We start from the raw sequence: 20,645 nt of genomic DNA on the forward strand, positions 1-20,645 counted from the left end.
TCATCTCCCAGACCCCGGCTTGTAAATGTTTCACCTCCCAAACCTCTGCTTACACTTATCAAACATACCAGAACTTGTCAGAGATTTGGGATGCATGGCTAGGCTTAAAAAGGCCCTTGTGGTTGTTAGCTTAGTAAACACCTATGAACCTTTACATCACCCTATATAAATGAAAGACTGAATGCAGGGATGAATGCATATAAGTAACCAACCCAGTAACTTTGTGTACTGCTCCACTCATTTATATTCAGACCCATTCCCAAAGAGTGTGGGAAGACCAAACAACTGAGTGACAACAATCGAGTATTTTACAAGTAGCTTACATTGCATGTTTAGGTATTCATGTCCAAACAATGCCCTATCTATGGAATGAAAAACAAAACTATCCTCTGTAAAACGAAATCTGTATTATATGAAAAAAAAATACAAATGACATCCTCTGCAGTTTCCCAAGCCCCAACAAGATAGACTCTCTCTGTGGAAGCAAGGATTGCAAACTTCCATAGCTTCTGTTATTCAATAAGGTACAATGGTGACACCCACCCTGCCAATGTAAATGCTACATAAAAAAGGAAAACTTTTTTTACATTAAAATAAGAAAAAGGTTCCATCTTTTTCTCGTATGCCCTCACCAGACCATTCAACTACATGCACACATCACTATTGATTAATTCAACATTATCTTCATCTCTTGCAGACCAGCTGCAATGGTGTGTTTTCAGAGGGTAAGAAGCATGTCTCCATGACTCCATGACTCAACAGTCATTTACTGATAACAACTCATACTCTATATCAAGATATATGTTATGAGTCTGAATATAATGAACATGGCTACAGTCACAGCAGTTAGGTCATAATGTTACAGTACCATAAAAGTGTCCTTAATTTTAGAAGAAAAAGAGTCAACTGAGTAAGGCTGAAAAGCAGTGTATAGTTAATGATTAAAGTCTAATACTGGTAAATTTCTATACTTTGTTCCAAAAATGACCTAAATGGTGCATTATGGAAGTTTTTAGAAATAATATATGGATATCTGTGTGTTTTTCTCAAATAAAGTGTGCAAATCAGTGTGTGTGTGTGTGTGTGTGTGTGTGTGTGTGTGTGTGTGTGTGTGTGTGTGTGTGTGTGTGTGATGCCTGTGTGTGAGGTATCTTTCAAGATCATGGATTACTAACAGGTGGCATAACAAACAGATACAAGAGAAAGTGCTGGATGTGTCCTTTCAATATACAAACATATCTGAATCAATACAAATTATTTATTTATTTATTTTATTTTACATTTGTTAACCGGAAAAGTCTGACTGGATACAGGTCCATTTTCAGCGGATACCTGGGGAGAAAAGCTCCAAGTGTATATAACTAGTGTAAATACAGTGAAATGATTACAGTGAATTATCACAACATTGAAATTTGTTTAACAATGTATGCACACAGGTACATGTTTTACTCAGATATACACAGGATGGGTTGGAAGTTAGTATCTGAGAAAGAAATAGTGATTTTATCTTAAAAAAGAGGGAAATGCAAACATTAATGTGGTTAACATACATGGTATCATCTTAACTTTAAATATTTCAGTAGGTGAGAGATATACAAAATTCTAAGCAGTTAGAGAATCAGACATTTATTCTTGTAATGATGTTCTCATTTATAGATTCTGTTTGAGTGGGGGTTAGTCAGGGTTTGAGCCAATGCATTTTTAGGTATTTCTTAAGGGATTTTTGAATTGGGATAAGGAGGGGTCAGTGCTGAGTTCAGCAGGAAGAAGGTTCCATTTTTTTCCAGCAGAATTGGAGAATAGTGATTCACCAGCTGAATTGTTGGTTTTAACAGTTTATACTAGCATTTTGTTGGAAGAGCGAAAGGCCTTTAGGTTACTGTAGGGGGTGATAATATTTTTCAGTATGGGTGCACTGTCTGGTTGGTAGAGAATTTTGTGAACAACTATTGCAGTTAGTAGGGTAACTCTAGCCAGTCTAACAACTGAAGGTTAACACCTGTGATTGGTTCTATAAGCTGATCCTTTGGCAAATCTGGCAATATTATTGTAGCAGCTAGTAAATTTATTGAGGTTTGATTTGCTTAGGTTTGCAAACATGGGTGAGGCATAAAGAAGGGTTGATAGCAGATGTGTACGGGCAACAACAGTTCTAGCAGTTGGGGTTAGGAATTGCTTAATCCTGTATAAAGAGCCTATTTTTTTGTTAACTGTTTTAATAGTTTTGTCTATGTGAGCATCAAACTTAAGGTTGTTGTTGATGATTACTCCCAGTTGTTTAGTACTAGGTTCTGGGGAAATTATGGTGCCATTATTAGAAGTTATGGTGAGAGGTGGTGAGGGGATCTTGCGACTGGGGGAGAAGAGCAGTAGTTTGGTTTTATTTGGGTTTAATCGTAATCTGCAACCAGTGAGACAGTTCTCTACTTTGTTGAAAGTGATTTGTGATAAAGATTATAAATCTGAGGGGGAGGTGGCAGAGTAGATTAGGGTGGAGTCATCTGCATACTGAATACAAGTTGCATCTGTGATGACTTTATGCAGGTCATTAATGAATATGGAGAACAGGAGGGGACCTAGTATAGATCCCTGTGGGACTCCAAGGGTGACTGGTAAAAGGGATGATAGGTTATCCTTCCATAGTACAGCTTGTTGTCTGTCACTTAGGTAAGAATGAAACCAGTTAATTGCTAGGTTATCTATGGATAGTGATTTTAGTGTGTCTAAGAGTAGCTGGTGGTTTACCATATCGAATGCCTTGGATAGGTCAAGGAAGAGGGCTGAGGAGAGCTTGTTGTCATTATGGTTTTGATTTATTGTGTGAGAGAAGGAGAGAAGGGCTGAGGTTGTACTATGGCAGGGTCTAAATACATGCTGGGAGGGGGCTAGGAGACAATTTTGATTCAGATAGGCAAGAAATTGCTTATGGATACATTTTTCCATTATTTTAGCCAAGGGAGACAGAATGACTATAGGCCTATAATTTGAAAGTTCAGTGGAATTTCCCCCTTTATGTAAAGGAATAATGTGGGAGATTTTCCAGATGGAGGGGATATAAGCTTTGAGAATAGTTATATTGATTAAAATTGAAATGGGGTATGCTATTTCATTACTGGCTTTTTGGAGATACTCTGCAGGGAGTAGGTCTGCTGAAAGGATGGTGGGTTTCAGTTTCTTAAGTAGGGACTTAATAAAAGATGTTGGTACTGGATCAAGCTTGAAGGAGATTTTATTATCAGGTGTGGGATTGGTGGTACTTGGGGTATTGGGAGATAGTTTGCTGGCTAGGGATTGAAAGGTTTCTGTAAGAAAGTGTTAAAGGTGTTAGCAACAATTTTAGGATCTTGTTGGAGGGTAGTTAGGGAGTTAGGGGTAGCTGATTGACCTGGGTGGAGAAGTTTATTTATGCCTGACCAGAATTTTTTTGCTTGGCTTTGGTGCTTTTGTTGTAGATTGCAGTAGTATCCCTATTTATCTAGCATAATAGGCTTCTTAGTATCATTTCTCAACTGTTTATATATGAGGTGGTCTTTGGGGGATTTAGTGGTTCTCCAGGAGGTCCACATTTTGTTTCTGCTAATAATCTTTTGTCTTGTATCATTGGACAGCCATGGTGCAACTTTGTTATTGGTTCTAATAGTACGTTTGGGAGCATGTTATCCAGGATAGCAAGAAATGTAGAGTTAAAGTATGAGACCGCTTCATCTAGTGGAAGTAGTCTTAGGTTGGACCAGTCGCATGAGTTAAGTTAATTCTGGAATTTAGTCTGAATAAAGTTCTTACTATTTCTAATGGTTTTAAAGGTAGATTGTTGAGGGATGTCATTTCTTTTTCTGATTATATAGGTGAGGAAGTGATCACTAAAGTCCTCCTGTAGGGTGCCTGTTTGGTATATCTGGGGTAGGTTGTTTATTAATATCCAGTCTAGGATACTTTCCTTATTGTTAGGCTTATTGATTCTGATAGGTGAAGATATCATCTGGGAGAAGCCATGCAAACTTATATGGGTGGAGGGGAAGTCTAAAAAGCAAGTATTCCAGTCGATATTAACATCCTCGAGAATAAGTTTCCTGCAGGCAGTTGGTGGACAGCCATTGGAGGATACCAGTTACAGTTACAGTTCACATATTAATTCATTCATATATGATATGACATTGCATAGCATTTGAATAATGCAAATGATACTATGATATATAGCAGCTATAATATTCATATTTTGCTGTTGTAACAGCTAGTATAGTCCTTCACTTTCTAGGCATCTCAACAGGTCCTCAAAACTCTGAAACTTTGGCCGTTATCAGAAGAATAATTTATTGCAAGTAGTGAAGGCATGTCAGGTAATGAAACATCAGAATCTAGAACTTCAGGAACAGAAGAGCCATGAACAGTTCTGTGAATCTGGAGCAGTCTCTCTGTCTCTTGGGTACTTCTATGATTTCCTAGTGTTGACTCTCCATGCTTGGTAATCTCACTAGCAGCTCACATTTCTGAGAGGAAATGGTGCAGTTTTATACAGAAGTCTTCTCTTGCATCTTAGCAGCTGCCCATCTTTGGTCTCAGCTAACTGGGATATTGGTGTATCAACCCACTTAATGTCAAGTTCTTTTTGTTTTGAATATTTGTCATTTAGGTTATATATTCTTATAAATTCTCTAAAATGAAGAGCAGTCAGTGCTCTGGCTGATTTGAAATAGTAACACTTAGGATTTAGTAGAGTCCAGTGCCAGGAAGATTTTACATTTGGTACATGTTCTGGTTGCAAACGCAGTTATAAAGAAGGCCGTTTTGTTTTTATTATCCTCCTTGTGAAAAACAAAGAGGGTTATAAGCACCTTTGCTTCAAGCCATCGTTTTTCATAGTATTTCTAACAGGGTAACCATTTAAAATCCTGTGACTCAAGCGCAAGTCCTGTGATATGCAGACCAAATGGCTGAAAATCTGATTTTACACATAAGTCTGAGATTGTGTTTACTCAAAATATTCCCTTCTCTCCAAGGCCTAATGATCTCAGAGTTGGTATATATAATTTCAGGGGGTACAGGAGGGTTTGACCCTTGCATAAAATAAGTTTAAAGAAGAGTGGTATTTGATATTCACTCTTCTCCTGTAATCTCTGTCTTTTTTCTGGTATTTCGAGACACAATAGTGCTAGCTTTGATATTTCAGTGGGGAGGTTTATAACAGTCTTTTTTATCTCTTTCTACTTGCTCACTTGATTCTGGATATCTGGGACTTGTCTTTTATGAATTTATATACTTTTTATAATGACTTAAATTCCTGACTTGCAATTGTAGACCATTGTCAGAAGTAAGAATGTCTGGAATTCCAAAGCATAAAAACAATAGCTTCAAAAAGCTTAATAGATGATGCATCATATGACTTTATACCTCAGGATATTTTGAACAATAGTCAGAAGATAAAGGATCAGAAGCTAGGGATGATGGCATAGTAATGGTCAGGAATATAACAGATTCTGCATGCAATTTGGCCTGTCACTTGCTTAACTTATTTCCAGAAATGTCTAGAGAAGGCAGTAAGAGGCTTATTCTTTTTTTCTATTATAAGTGACCCTGGTTGAACTGGGAGTAAGCCTGGATGACTTACTTAGAGGAGGATAAGTTACCCTTAGCACGCCAATCACTCAAAAGCCATCACAGGAAAAAACTTCCTCATCTTAAGTAGTGTTCCCTCAATCTTGCTCTGTAAATGGTTTGAGGATCAATGCACATTCTATTTTTGTCTGCTTTGATAACTGTCACCATACTTTTGATCTACTTCTTCCCTTGATTGCAATTAATTTTGAATTTTCTGTCTCAGATTTATATGGAGTTTTATTGATGCATAGATAAAATGTATGACTTCCAGTTTTATTTCTATACAGTACTGATCTAGAATACAGCAAAGCCTTCCAAAAAAGTCTGCATACTGTGCAAAAATATGAAATGAAACATCAGAGATCATATTATCATCTGCATTTGGCTTTTCAGAGACATGGCACTTTTAACTCTTTTTTTCATTGCACAAAAGTGTAATTGCTTTACTTCCAAAATCTGTGAATTATTGCCTTCAGTGTGATCTCTTTACTTTATAAATCTGTGAAACATTGCCTTCACTAATCTGCAGATCACTTCCTACAATTACTAAAGCCTGGAACCCCCTACCAACCCACTTGACCACCACTACCTCCACCAAACAATTCAAAAATCTCCTGAAAACTCACTTTATGAATAACCGGTTATGCTCATGTGCCTCCCCAGGTTAACCACCTACTAGATTTGATTTTTTTACAGTACAACAAAGTCTTATTCACCAGATGAATCCCAACAAAAGTGCTAATATAAGCAATTCCTCTGCTTGGTTTGATTTCTATTAACACCACAATGACTTTATCAATATGTACCCTAATGCGGGTGCTAATCAGTATATTTCCACTGCTAAATGTGTTCTCTTACTTAGTGCCATGAGAAACACATTTAGGAATGATTATCACTATTTTAATGTATTGCATGCTAAACTTCTCTGTAACCTATTCCAAAAAGTTATATTTTCTTCTGCTGTTTTGCTATGCTTCTACTGAATATGTAATAAGTTTGCTTATTGAAACCTACCACTGATGTATGTATGTACTAAATGTAGACAAATAGTCACTGTTTTGCTTGTTAAAACTTACTGCTGTATATGTGTAACAATCTGGAGCTTTTCTCCCCGGGCCTGTGTTGAAAATGGACCTGTGTCCAGTCGGACTTTCCCGGTTAACAAATGAAAAATAAATAAATAAAAAAGAATCTACAAATGAACTGCTTCATAACTGTGTGAAACTTTTCCTCTTCTGTGAATCATCTGCTGCTTCAGTATCATGAAGGTTGTCCTGACTGATCACATATTGCCATGTAGTGCACAGAAACTATAGCTTCAGACTGTATATTCATTTGGTTCACTCAGAAGCCATTTTGTCAAAAATAGTCTGTTGCTGTACTGGTACAATCTAAATAAAATCACAACTTTGGCTTTGTATAAACAAAACATATTTCATTCTCACCCAATAACGTTAATGTATGGTCAGTGTAAGTCAGCAGCATAGATTTAGTCTTGGTTATAGTAACTTATTCTATTGTACTGTTATTTCTGATGTTAGATTCTGTACCAGTATTACTAAATGTAAAACTTTTACAACAGAGATATTTTTTACTCCAGTCATTTTTGCAGTGGCAGCACTGTTATATTGTTGCCCCTTTACAGAAGCAATATGCACAGCAAATGAAACAATTAATGCTTACAAACTATTCTTCATCAGCCACAATGCTGTTTGCATCAGGAATTGAAAAGTCAACAGCTTTTTTTGCATCAGTCATTTGTAAACCTTTCCTCTGACCTTCTCTTATCCATTTAGGCTTTTTAGTTATACATTTGCTAAACCAGTAGGTGAATTTGGACTCAGACTCTTTTCTGCCACAAAGCTCTGATCAGTGACTTGTACCACAAATGCTATTGCTCTCTCTCTCTCTCTCTTTCTTATTCTCACACATACACACACACATACACACACACACACACACACACACACACACACACACACACACACACACACACATACACAATGAAAGTGAGAAAGAGACAGTTTAGAATAGCCAATCAACTAGATCAACCAGCATGTTTTGGGGATTTGTTAGGAAACCAATGTAAGCAGAGAAAGCCCTCAGAGTTGTGGGGTGAGCATTCAGGCTCCATACTGAAGATGACTAAAGATACAAGTTGAATCTTGGGCCCTGGAGCTGTGATGCAGAGATCTTAAGAACACTGAGTAACAATAGCCTTGTCCAACTGAATTTTTCATTTTCAAATCCATCATCATGCTGAAGTACTTTACTAGGAGTAAAGGGACCTGGTAAGTGGTTTGAGTAAGTGTTTCGCTTTATGCTGTGCCACAACAATTTGATTTGCCAGTTTTGACTGGCTTTTGCTTTATTTTATATTTGCACACATCCAGAGCCTCAGTGAGTTTCTTTATTTGAATGTTATTTAAATCTGCTGCTCTAGACTCATTTCTAATTCTCTCAAAAGATAACTCTGATAAAATGTTGCTTCTCACTTTATCATGTTTATATATCCCACAATTATGTCTCTTAAAGAATCATGTAATTCTCAAGCTCAGACTTCAGGTATATGTTTTCGTTTAATAACATGGATACAAACATACTCTTAGTAAAGATAAATGTTGAATATATAGCAAGTTTATTTTAGAGTTGAAATATTGCTTAACAATCATGTCAATCCATTGCACTTTATTAAGGCTAAAAACATTCAATCACTTTATGCCATCATCTAAAGTAAGTTGTACAGAAGTATCTAGTTGCTTCTTATTACATTTTGTCTGCTATCCCAATTGCAGCATTGAAGAGGTCAGATATGTGCAGCTATTTATTTCAGTTCTCTTCCAAGCTGTCTTGAAGTCCCAGTTTTCTCAGTGGAATAAGTGGGAGGGTGGATATCATGACAGAATTATAACTCTTGTTGTAATGCACGGAATCCCCAATAAGTGCTCGCTCACCTTTAGTAAAACAATAGCAGGAATGCACTCCGTTCATTAAAAATAGTTATTTATTGCCCATGACAGAACAAGAACGATAGATACATCCAAACAACGAATAACGGGTGAAAGCGCTTAACCTACATTCGTTTATTTCATGGATTTTAGACTTCTTGGTTTTAAGTGAATTCATTCACGTTTACCATTTTTTACGGATCACACAACAGTTTGGCATACAGTGAATTAGTTGGAGGTTTTTTCAACAATTGTTCATATATTTGACTTGCGTTTGGGCACAACGCTTATTTGTTTGGATGTATCTATCGTTCTTGTTCTGTCATGGGCAATAAATAACTATTTTTAACGAACGGAGTACATTCCTGCTATTGTTTTACTAAAGGTGAGCGAGCACTTATTGGGGATTCCGTGCATTACAACAATTAGAATTATAACTCTGTTCTAAATGAAAATGGTGTTGTTCTGACCAGGACTTTCTTCAGAATTCAAAATTGTTTGTAGCTAGTACATGTGAAAGATTGTGTTTATGATTTATTATATTGTGTTTCTTATTTCATGATTACTTTGCTTTTTTATTGAAGCTATTGTTTATTTTTGAGGTTGATGGGGTTTCTTTATTTTTTGGTTGTTTTCATATCTTCACTTTTTTGTTCATTGTTCTCATTTTTGTATTTATTCCATCTGTAAGTTTATATTTTTTACTGCCAAATTTTCCGTAGTGGTCTAGTGGTAGAGCTTATCCAAAGCATTTTTTTTTATTATTTTTGCTGGTTTGACTGTGATTAGTAGTAGTACATAAATAAAAGATTGCCCTACAACCATTTCATTGGAAGATTCCTTCAGCTCTGAATTCCTTAGCAGTAAAAGTCAACTCTAAATGTGCTATTCAGTCCAATTCTGACATAATGTGACAGGTGGTTTCTTTCAGTACTGCCACAGACCTTACATAGTGCAGACTTACAGAAACTATGTTGAATGCATCCACACCTTTTAACATAAAAACACAAAATACATCAACCTCAATAAATTGGAAATTTGTTTGAAAACATTCAGCACTTCCATTCCACAATAGGCTTGAACACTATAAAATAACTTCTTCCATTAAATAATTCCTTCTTTATGAAGAAATGGTCACATAATCCTGTCAGCTAATAAACAATCAAATGTAATATAAATATGAAGCACACACACACACACACACACACACACACACACACACATACATATATATATATATATATATATATATATATATATATATGTATGTATATATATATATATATAAAGCATTTATATATATATATATATATATATATATATATATATATATATACATATATATATATATATATATATATATATATATATATATATATATATATATATATATATATATATATATACACACACACACACACACACACACACACACACACACACATACATATGGGTGTACATGCATATGATCAATCGGTGGATGGTCAAGCGGGCATGGCCGAAAGAGGTGCAGCAACATCTCAAAAATGTGATTGCAAGTGTTGTGAATCAAAAAATCCTGTCCCCTTTCTGACGCATGTTAGCACTCGTTTTAGTACATACATACACATTCATAAAACTTGGGCAGCACATTTCAATTAAGTGATATTACTTTAAGCAAACATTTAATGTTTATGTTCTCATTTAGACCTGGTCATCTTTCAGTAATTAACAACAGCTGCCATTGGGTTTTCTTAATTGCTAACCTGTTTATTTCTCTTTGTAAATGTTCTTTTTTTTAATTAAGATAATTTATGTTGCATTTATGTAATGCATTGATTGCTATTACCTTTATTGTTGATGGCCTGCTTGTGTTTACAGATGCACTGTGAGAGCTTTTGTGTTGTTTTACTCTTATGGAAGCTCTCACAGCTTTTGCATCTGGCCATATAGACTACTCCTGAAGAATCACACCTTGCATTTACTAAAGAAAAAAATGTGCTCCAGATGTGGTAATATCAGACAGGTACCAGTGTCTATATATCTAAATCTTTGCAAAAAATGCAAGCAAAACTATTGTGCTGCTTCTGCAAACAGATCTGAGATTCAGTTTGGGTTCTGTGTTACAACATCAAATGCACAGTCAACTTGTAGAACATCAATCCCACAAAATGAAAACTGCAAAAGATTGAAATATACTGGTAACTACTTGCCCAAGATCATGGTATAGCAGGAAGTGGGGTTTTGCCCTTTCCTAGCTGTAGTGCAACTTTGGAGTCAGTATATATCCTTATCAGGAAATGTGAGGGAACAGGAGAGAGGGGGGTTATCACCTGCCTAAAAGATGTTTCAGAAGTATTTGCAATTTTTTTATCTTTTTCTCTTTCAGTTTTGTGGGATCAATGTTCTGCAAGTCAATCATTTGTGTATTCAATAATTTAACACAGATCCATTCAATTTGCATGGGCTGTTCTTATAACTGCTTTAGATTCACTGATCTCTTGTGCAAAAATCTGTTTTGTTACCAACCACCTTCATTAAGTCTTGATTACATGGTCTTATTTTCCATTTACTAGTAAATACCTTTTTAATCACATCACTATCTATAGAGTTACAACTGGAGATGCCCTAAACATATCACCATTCTTTGTGCTATGTTTATCAAGTAAAACTGCCTTCAAGATGGGAGAAATTATGACTTATTTTATGTTTAAGCTAATCATAAGCTCCTTTAACTTGTTCTCTGAATAGTTAAAAATTACACTAAGATTCTTCATTAAACTCATCAATATTGCCTGTAAGTCTAGATGCCCTAATAAATTGCCCTCATATTATATTATATTTTGTATGTGAATATGCTGACTTTTTACATTTAAATAGTCACAAATGTGCGTTTGTGGCAAAAGTCTGGGCAAAATGTATTTATCATTTCCATATGTACTGTCATATCCAAGAAATGAACTCGAGTATCTGAATCACTTAAAATAAACTGAAGAAATTCAAATCATTTAGAAGATGAAAAAACATATATATATATATATATATATATATATATATATATATATATTTCATAAAACTTGACATATAAGTTTAAGGAATGTATAAATAAAGAGTCATGCTGCTACCAGGCCAAAACAAGTTCTGCAAATGTTGGGCCATTGTTGACCTGGTGACAGAAATCATTATTAAATGATCAGAAATCATTTGCCAATAACAATTCTAATAAAATAATAACACTATTTTTCTCAATTGTTTTATTGAAAGTTTTAACAACAGAACATTAATATATGATAACAGAAATATTATAACACAAATATACAAATCTAAAAGAACAACAGTAAACAATAACTACAATAACTATTTACAATGGTGTCTACTATAAAACAAAACTTTTTGAACAGAAAAAGAAATGTGATAAGAACAGTTGTTAGTTAATTATTAAAGTCTGTTTATCCAGCAGTTCTTTGAATTTCAACCAACTGAAGAAGTGATTTTAGATGTTCTTGTCTTGATCGTAATAAGTTCAAGGTGACAAATGTCAGTTTCCAAGTGTACAAATTCCTTCCTAGTAGGAGTAGTTTGAACCTTCTAGTTCTTGGTTAGGACTTTTCTTGTTAATGTTAAGATTCTCCATAAAAGCAGGTATTTTATTTTTGTAACACAAGTGGGAATAGGTGTATTAAATAAAATAAGAGATTTGGTCAGCATAAATTTATCATTAAAAACAGACTGGTTTGTGTTCATTAATCTTATTAAAATGAGACCTAAAACATCCAGAATATCATCTATTGCAGTAACCTTATTTTAACTAATAGAGGAGTATAATTTTTTTATGTGGTTAGATTTAATAGTCATTTTTGTTCTAATAGACAATTTATGCATGGATTTAGGATTTAGGGAATAATTAGTTAATTTAATCATTTCTAAATTTATCATAGTTTTATGTTGTAAAATGTCTAAATGTTTACATTTTAAGCTATTTATTTCTTCCGTTAAGTTATTTCCTTTTGGACCATCTAACTTTAAAGTATTAATTTTCTCCTGTAAATCTATCAATTATTTGTCCCATTGTTTTTTTTTTTTTTTGCATACCAACTTGTAATTTTGCTAAAAAGGTATGCTTTTAAAGAGTCCCATACAAAAATCTCTGAGGTGTTACCTGTATGATTCATTTCAATAAAATTTGAATGTCTTTATTAAAGAACTCCTTAAAGTCTCTCATATTGGTTATATATGCAGGAATCCTTTTAATTGGGATATTATTACTAGAATTCAATATATAACTTCAAATGGTATCACGTTATGATCCAACAGTGGGCAAGAGACTACTTTAACATTATCTGTTCTACTAGTGATCCCATTTGAAACATATACTCTGTCTATTCATAATTGTGTCTCATACCTGTGTGATAAATATGTAAGAAGAGTGAGTCTGATACTGAAAACTCATTTATAAACTATAAATAGACATTAATAAAAGCGTATAGTTAACTTTGAATCAAGTCACTGAACAAAACACACCTTTTTCATCACTAAATATATTCAGGATTTTAGGAAGAGACAAAGAATGTTTCCATAAAATAGCCACCCCTCTTCTCTTTTGTTTATAATAAGAGCTAGTCAATACAGAATAGTGTTTAATACTAAGTCTGTCCAAATATTTTTTTTATTAAATGTGTTTCTTGTAAAAAGATAACTTGGGAATTAAATATTTATAAAGATTTGTATAAACTACCCGTATTACAACCATTATTTAATCCATTGATATTAACTGATATACATTTCAGGTTGGCCATACTACAGAAATAGGAAAAAATAAATATGTATTGCATATAATTCCCTCATACATTTGTAAATAATATGGTAGTGAAAACTAGTATTATATCTAATGAGCTGATTACTCAAGTATAGGATCTCGTATTAAAACACAAACACTCTTGATGCCCATGTTGAAAAACTTAGAAAAATTAGTTAAGCATTGTATAACAAAGTCAGTGGTAGAGTCAAAGTCTTACTGTTTGCAATAATTCAATATTGACAGTAAAAACACATAAGTTTCAGTTCCTGTAAATTTAAAATCTTTTAATAATTCTCAACATTTACATGAGTGCTTGATAAAAGACACCCCTTTGAACCAAATGATTCAATACAAAATCTTAGTAGATGTAAATATGTTCTGCTTTACTATCTTCAGCAGCTACAGTGGGGTTAAATAACAGATTATCAGCAAGGTTATGAATTCTTGGTTCACCAAATAATGTGATAATTTTACATGCAGTGTCTGATAAAAAGTATATAAAGATAGTTCAATATATTCTTGATGTGCCAAGTAGAAGAGACAATCGTTAATTGATGCAGTTGTAGGGAATGGTACAGTGTCTATACTTATCACTACATTCACAGATCACATTGCCATTAAGAAAACTACCAGAGTGAAATACAAAATGGTGTTGAACAGCAGAGCAAGAGAAGAGTTATAAAATTGCTGAAGATTCTAGTAATTGCAACATCACCTCTGAAATATTATAATGTGATACTACTCAAACCTCTACAAGTTGATGTGCGTTATCAAGGATTAGGAGCAGTTCTGTTACTGGAGGGCAAACCTTTTGACTATGCATTGAGGGCACATAGAAAACTTCAGCATGGTGTGCATGCAATGAAAATGAGATGTTAATTATAGGCTTCAGATGGAGAAAAAGTTATATGATAAATTTTATGTTAAGAATATCAAGTGGTTTCCCACCACAAGCCATTTCAAACTATCTCTTGCAAGTTTTGGCAGAAATCCCCCTGCACTTAATTGCCATTACAGAAATAGTGCCTGCATGCACAGTACAGGCCTGGGAAAACTATTTGTACACACTGCAGATACTCACAGTAGAGAACAGATAAACAAATGTATAGGTGAGCACTTAGTAAAGGATCTGGAAGAACTATGGATTGTATCATAGTTACCAATGGCAGCAATGAAACTGCAAGAGCAGAAAGCTTACACTAAAATTTACTTACGGCTGCAACTGATGTAAGCTGTCATCATGTCAATATAGTTGGATGGACTCAGACATTTACATCTTCCCATTAAGCCATAGTTCATGTTTTATGAAATAACGTGTGGTATCCTGTACTGGCTGAATATCTTTGTGCAGGTATAACAGCTAATTCAGAACTGAGAAATGTGTCATACTTTAAACAAGGTAGAACCAAAGGGAGAAACTCATACCAGCTGAAATTCCTTCATTGCCATGGCTTAAGCTGGGAATTGACTTATTTTTTAAAAGAATATTCTTTTTTTGACTTGTGTGGTTTGCTATTTACATGATAAAAATCTACATTATGAAGGCATGGTACAGCAGAACAAGTTGTTCAGACATCAGTTGGCTAGTCAGTACTTCCAACATGGCAACGCAATGGGAGTTTACTCATACTAGGTCAAGTCAGCAATGCATTCAGTCAAACAGACTGGTAAAAAAGATGATGCAGAAAGTCAGGATCATTCAAAGGAAGTGTTCATTTTCTGATCAGGAAGTTATTTTCTTTACCATTACTCAAATTCAGAAACACATTCATCCAAGCTGTAGGAGTGGCTTTGGTGCAACTAACTTCTCAAGTAAAAACCTTAAGGTTTAAGCTTTCCACATAATTTCACCCCTAACTCCTGATAGTAGACAGAACATTAACTGGTGCAGAGAAAACAGCTTAAAAGAAGCTGTTTTATAACAAAGCATCAAGAAATGCGTCCACTTCAAAGAAAAAGGAATAGTTAGGATTCCTGAAGATTCTGGTATTGGGCAAAAAAATCCCATTGCAAGCTATTCTAAGTAGCTGTTCTAGATACCATAGATCATATATATAGATATATATATATATATATATATATATATATATATATATATATATATATACATATATATATATATATATATATATATAGATATATCCAAGGAGCTGGAATGTGCATATCTAGAAGGAATATACACCATTTCACAAACTGCCAGCCTTGCCATTATATTAACAAACTAAAATGAATTTGATCTTAAGGGATTGCTATAATCAAGTGAAAAATCTTGAAAACATACTGCCATCATGCATTCCTGGATCCAGTGCAGTTTATGTTCACTACTAGTACTACATCAGGCTTCAGATACAGATGCTGCTATTTTGGGTGATGATAACTAGGCCAATGACTGTTTCAAAATATCCAGTGACTGTAAATATTCATGCTATGGTCACCATATAAAGAAGTCTGTCAGAGGCAGAGGCTAAATGTAGTTCATAAAAGAAGTAATCATACTGGGATTATTGTTATATATGCTCACTTTATTTACATATTTAGAGTGATAGTAATATAGCTATTAAGTGGTTTGTTAAATTATAAAATAATTCACGTGAAGAAGAAACAGATAATCATATTTGTCCTGTGTGAAGAACTGTGCAGTCCAAATGGCATCATGGATCCTGGCACTGGAAAGTCAGCTGACTCTCACCCTCTATTTGTTTGCAGAGTAAATGTAGTCAGTGTGCCTGATGGTGGATTAACAAATTAATAGGAACATTTTTACTACATGCACTACAAGCTGAGTAATTTGAGTGTTTACATACTGTGAATGCAGGAGTGTAAACTCAGAAATGTGCATTTCCATTTTTGGAGTTTGTTTTCTGTTAGTTTGCATTCTTGCAATTCATATGAAGTGAAAGTGCAAACACCCTCTCTTTAAACTATGTTCACTAGTCAAGCTGCTGACAGTGAGTAATATATAATCCCACTGATGTCTACCAGCCAAACTTTGTACGCTATGTGTATAAAAGTTCTAGAATTACTGTACCTACTGTTTTCAACATGCACAACTGTATCTCATGACTTATGTGTATAGATGTTTGTACTCACAAATATATGTACATACGTGTACATACATTTGTGAGTGCAAACATCTGTATGCATATACGTGTGTAAGCTTATTCTCACAATCTGAGCTGTGTTAAATTGTACTTAACAAAACATACTCTGCAACGTACCAATAAAATGTATTAACACCAGCAAAACTTTCAGGTCACAAACCCTTCATCAGCGTTGTTAATACATTTTATCAGTACGTTGCAGAGTCGGTTTTGTTTTGTTTTTTATTAAAGATTTTCTTATGGACAACTGCTTTACTTGGTCTCTTCATTTGAGTTTATTTGTACTTTTCAATGTTGTTTTCTCATTGTCATGGAAATGGACTTTGGCTCAGAAGGACCTTACCTGTAAAGAAGCAAGCATCTGCAGACTTTCTTAACTGTACTCTTCTGTTTTAATATTAATAAATAAACTACAGTCTCTGTTGCTTGTTTGTATTGGTAAATGATGGCAGTTATCAGCTATCTTCCAGAGATTTCTGCTGTCTGCCTGTCTGTCTATTTAACTAGCTATCTATGCATCTATATCAAGGTAAGAACTGAACTTCTCTTATTCACTAAATGCCATACCTAGGATGTCTATGGACATCTGGATTGATTAACAGCAGGACGTGAAAGCCTAATAACCTATGTTTAAGGTATTCTTGCATGTTTCAGTTTTTTCTAGTCAGAAGCATTTATTTAGAAAAATTTGTGCAGTTGCTATAACAAGGGTGCACATGTACCTTACTTATCTTACTTTGTCTGTGTTTCACCCACCACTAACACTGCCTACTGCATTGTTACCTGTGGTACAAAAAGCATTACTAAAACTGTGGCAGTTTTACATAGGAAAAAGGAGGAAAGGGTAACCTAGTGATGAACAAAGATTGAACGTTTGAGGTTCAACTCACCAATGATTAAAGTCCCATCATAGGAAGTCACTGTTGGTGAGTCCTGGAAGTGATTTATTTTTTTGGGGAAATGTTCTCCCTTCTTTCAGTTGGTGCAGCCATGGCATTGGTAGATATAAGTTTGGTTGGGGTGGGAGGCTTGTAACCCATACTGGGGGTACAGGGGGGATTACCTTCTGCAAAAAACACAAACTGTGTTCCCCATATTCTTTATTTGATAAGGAATCTACCAATAAATCATAGTCATCAAGCCATTCTGCTCATATAGGAGCCAATTAAAAATGTTGCATTAGAAGGATAATGTAAAAGGATTGCTCACAATGAAGCCTATCTACACTTGTCTTATGATGGCTGAGGAATCCCAAACATCCCCATGTATTCACTAGCCTTTAGATCAGCAGAATTTATTAGTCTGATATTTGAAGGCAAAGAAACAGGAATCCCACTTTTATGACACAGTCTGTCAGAGCACTCCCTCCTTCAAAGTTGTTGGAGATTTGGAGATTAAGATTAATGCCAAGTTGTGATTTACAGTGAGTTTTAGGCCTGGACAACTTATTCTGGTCTTATCATCTAATTATAAGCCAGTATCAATGATGCCAATGATATATGACCCAGGATTGTTAAACTTTATTAAGCCCTGTTAATGCAAAATTAATCTGCACCAGCTTTCACATCATTACAAGAGCTGAAGAAGAATGCAGTCTCTTCACCTACATTGGTATAATTTGATCCACCTTAAGGCAATCTGGGAATAAATTACCTTTCTGGTAATGTACATAGTAATCTAACCCCCTGGCAGAAATGAACCAAAGTTGAAGCAGAGTTAGATGCATCTACCAAGAACTTGGGGGGAAAAGGAGACAAGCTGTAATCCATGCTGCATGCAAAATGTGAACATATTTTAAGGGAGTTTTTTTTTTTTTGTCTGAGGATTAGTAATAATGGACTGAAATAAAGTGTGTGGAGGTAGAAAATGGTGTAACACCTGGTGCTAGCAGATGCAGATTCAGGAAAGGTAACAGTGAATGTTGAAGATATGGCCAGGTAAAGGGAAGCATGATACATATGTTCTGGACATGCTCCATATTAAATAATCTCTATATAAAGACAGTGCATCACTGGGAGGAAATGTTTGGTATTCTTAACCTTTTATTTTGGAAATCATGCTTTTTTTTGTTTTGATATCAAAAAATGAGTGGACAAGAAAAGCTTAAAAATGAAAATGGCCTTAGATAGTCTTGCAGAAAGTTGACAGCAAGGGAAAGAAAACTAAGACTACAGTGCTTATGACTCTCAGTATGAGCCATACTTTTGTTTTGTGTGTTATATTCTGATTTCATTTAAAAGTCAAAGGTCAGTGGAACGTTTCCTAAGAGAATGGTGCAAAGTATTTATTATTTATTTAATATTTCACTAGCAGTTATAATTTCAATATTGGTCTAAACCCATAACTGATGAATGTGTTGAGACCTTTTCAATGGTAAACTTTGAAGCATGTTAAAATGATTAGGTAATATCTAAAATAATTAATATATATCTAGCTATGTGTTAACTAGTTTACTAAAATCACTGCTAATGAAATACTATAATTACATGCTATTAATTCAGACTAGGTTTGATGAAGCTTTTTGCTGTAGCTTTAACATGTGCATATGTCCACATTTTTTTTATTATTTTTGAGCTTCTTTTGAGGTCACAAACTTTGTGCATTTTGATATTTTAATTTTGTTTAAATTTTAATAAAAATATTAAGTCAAAAAACATCCAACCTACTAAAATTTAATGCACCACTATAAGGGTACAGATTCCTTAGGCTTCCATTTGTTATTTCATCACATGAGAGGAGTTCCCAAATAATGTTACTCATGTAACTGAAGGCTTGGAAAGCATCAGTACCACTAGATCCAATGATTTCAATTTTTCTTGTGACATAAATAAGACATGGGTGTGACAGACATGGCTCAGAGGATCCCCTTGCTCTTGAACAAACTCTTCATCCATGTGAAGCAGAATCCATCCCTAACCCTATTTAAGCATACATAGGATCATAGGTTCATAGGAGATTACTAGGATAACAGGTCAACAGCCATTATTAGCCAAATTTTACCTGATGTTTGATCCCTAAGGGATAGAGATGGCTTCAGGCTGTGACTCTTCCTTTGACTATTTTATAGACTGCCCCTGTCCATAAGGAACATGGAAGCCATACCAGGACTGAATTTATGATTCCCTATCCATTGATCCAAACTGCATTTGACGAGGGTCAGGGAAGGGCTCTACTTTATGTGAATGGGAAGCCTGTTCCAGAGAAGGGGTAATCTCCAAGACACATAAATGCAAAAAAGTACTGTTCAGAAATCATTTACACTATGACAATAACTGTAATGCTGGTGTGAGGCTGCCTGCCCAGCTATCTAGAATTTTGTAAATAATCATGTGTCATTTGTGAATATTAATATGATCCATAGGCTTGTCTTACAAATGTAAGAGAACTATATGTTATGTGGATATTAAACTACTGGTGCAGAAGTGTGTGTTGAACTCTATGTTATATACTGAACTTCAAGAATGTAACCACAGTGTACCCTACTGTGAAAGAACAGAAATGGATATAAGCTATATGCCTGTGCAAATGTATTTTTTAATGGTAGAAGCTGGAACATACAAAGTTAACTTACAGAACTCTAAGATAATAAGTGAGTTGTTTTATGATTGTGTTTATCTCCCAGTTTCACTGAAGGAGACAGGATGTCTACAGCTAGAGGTTTCTTTCTATTGTCTTGAAACAGAAATAATTACTAGGTTTCAAATGTAAAAGTGTTAATTGTCTTATGACTTCCAGAGCTAGGCAAACTTCTGAGAGATATGTACTTCTCCCACAGAGATGTTGAAAGTTCTGTTGTTATCTGCTAGCCTGGGAATTGAAGGCAGGTGACAAATAGTGATGCAATCCAGCATACCCAGCAGTAATGTGTATTATTAATTTAAGAACTATCTCAGAGTGTGAGTTTGTGCATTTTGTATCTTGTCTTGGATCTCAAAACATCCATCCATCCATTCTCATCTGCATTTGCCTTGCTCTGTCAGTAAGTTATTTAGGTATAGTATTTCTTTTAGAGATAGTTAGGAATATAATAAGGATTAGTTTAGATGTTTTCTGTATTTATTTGAGACTGTCCTGCGATGTTGTTTTAAAATATTTCCTGTGATTTTGAACTCTGTAGTCACTGTGCTGAGTTATTGAATATTGTCTCATTCTTTTATTATTTATTATTAAATATATTTAAACCATTTAATTGTGGCTGGTTTGTTTAGAGATATTTAAACTCTT

This window comes from Protopterus annectens, chromosome 1.part0, assembly GCF_019279795.1.
Source record: "Protopterus annectens isolate FY-2018-M chromosome 1.part0, PAN1.0, whole genome shotgun sequence".
NCBI lineage: Eukaryota > Metazoa > Chordata > Ceratodontiformes > Protopteridae > Protopterus > Protopterus annectens.